The following is a 2,485-nucleotide window of genomic DNA, read 5'->3' as shown; positions in this document are numbered from 1 at the left end:
TGATGCATGACAAGCGGTGTTGATTGCCTCGGCCCAAAAACTATCCGAGACAATATATTCCAAAAGCATTGATCTTCCCATGTCAATCAAAGTCCTATTCTTTCTTTCAACAAGACTATTTTGTTCCGGGGTATATTTGGATGAGAATTCATGTTTCATCCCCTTCTCATCACACAATTCTTCAATTTTGCAATTCTTGAATTCACTACCATTATCACTTCTAACTTTCTTCACTTTAAGGTCAAATTCATTTTCGGCCCTTGTCACAAATTTCTTAAAAATATCAAATGTGTCAGCCTTATCATGAAGAAAGAAAACCCAAGTGTATCTTGAATAGTCATCCACAACAACAAGACAATAGCAATTTCCACCAATGCTTCTATATGTTGTAGGACCAAATAAATCCATATGCAATAATTCCAAAGGTCTTGAAGTTGACATGACACTTTTAGTGGGATGTGAATTAGCAACTTGCTTCCCGGCTTGACAAGCACTACATAACTTATCTTTTTCAAATTTCACATCTTTCAAACCAACTACTAAATCATGTTTCAAGAGCTGGTTGAGTTGTTTCATGCCAACATGAGCAAGTCTTCTATGCCATAACCAACCCATAGATGATTGTGAGAATAAGCAAGTGGTTAAATTAGCATCACTAGATGAGAAATCCACAAGATACAAACTTTCATGTCTAAAGCCCTTAAAGATGCAATCATTTCCACTAGGGCTAGAAACTTTCACACTATCACTAGTATAGATGCATTTATAGCCATGATCACAAAATTGAGTAATTGACAATAGATTGAACTTGAGAGAGTCAACTAGTAAGACATTTGAAAGAGAATGATCTTGAGAGACATTGATATTACCCATTCCCTTCACTTCACCACGATTATTGTCACCAAAAATGATGTCATTGTAGCCACTAACATCTCCATCAAGAGAGGGAAACATCTTTGATTCACCGGTCATGTGTTGGGTGCATCCACTATCAAGCACCCAATGCCTTTCCTCCGGACTTGTAGTTCACCTACAAAAGGAGATTAGCTCTTTTAGGTACCCAAACTTTCTTGGGTCCTTGAACGTTAGTGACCAAGGCTTTAGGCACCCAAATGACATTCTTTTTAGCACCATTTATGGGTAACCCAACAAATTTTGCACTAACATTGCCATTAGAATTTCTCATAAGAATGTAGCTTGAATCAAAGGATATGACTTTTTTGTTGGTGCAATTCTTCTCATCATAACCAACCTTCTTGCATTTTTCACAATATGGCTTACCACTACTATTCACAAACGTGGTTTTGGTCTGCACAAAGGCTTTCTTGCCATTCTTGGGAATATATCCAAAATCTTGCCGATTCAAGGTGAACTTTTGGCTTGCCCAACAATGATTAAACCTGGCTCTACTATCATAGCACTTTCTCAAATCATTAGACAAGCAAGTAATCTCTTTCTTTAATAAATCATTTTCCATAATGAGAGATTCATTGCAAGATGAGTTATCAATTATAGTGCAAGAGGAACTAGTAGAGCTAGAGCCACAAGATTTATCATCAACTAAATCATAACTAACACCAATGCTCAATGTTGCTTTTCTTTCATGATTAAGCAAGGTATTGTGAGCTTCCTCAAGCTTCTCATGAGTTTCTTTGAGATTCTCATGAGAAGTCTTTAGCTCCTCATAGGAATCTTGAAGAGAAGTAAACTTCAACATCAAGTCCTTCAACTTAGCTTTTTCCTTAATTATGAATTCATCGGCATCATTGAGCATTTCAACAAGATCATCATCTGAAAGTTCATCAAGTTCACCATCTTGTTGTACCTTTGCACCACCTTTTGTCATGAGACAATGTGGTGTAGTGAAGAGTGATGGAGCTCCCTTGATGGCAATTCCGGCAACCCCCTTGGATGGCTTGTCATCATCATCATCATTTTCATCGGAGCTTGCCTCGGAATCCCACTCCACATAGTAGGCTTGACCATTTTTCTTCTTCTTGAGAAATTTCTTCTTCTTGTTGTTGTCATCGTCATTCTTGTCTTTCTTGTTCTTCTTCTTATTTGGACAATTGATGACAATATGGCCAATTTCTCCACACTCAAAGCACTTTCTATCTTCAAAAGGATTCATCTTTGAAGATTGCCCTTTCTTGCCATAGCTTTTCTTGTTCATGAATCTTTTGAATCTTCTCACAAATAGAGCAAACTCCTCATCCGACTCATCATCATTTTCATCATTTTCACACTCTTCATTTGAGCTTTGAGCTTTGAATGCCACACTCTTTTTCTTCACATCACTTGTGACACCATGTACTTCATCTTGTGATTTCTTGAATATGTCATGGGTGAGAACTTCTCTCAAGACTTGTGTGGGAGTGGAGGTCTTCAAGTCGGATCTCACAATCAATGTCACAATTGTGTCATATCTTTCTGGAAGAGACCTAAGAAATTTGTGAGAGAAATCCACATCCGACACTTCAAAGTC

This window comes from Panicum virgatum, chromosome 9K (assembly GCF_016808335.1).
Source record: "Panicum virgatum strain AP13 chromosome 9K, P.virgatum_v5, whole genome shotgun sequence".
Lineage (NCBI taxonomy): Eukaryota > Viridiplantae > Streptophyta > Magnoliopsida > Poales > Poaceae > Panicum > Panicum virgatum.
This window is presented reverse-complemented; position numbering follows the sequence as displayed.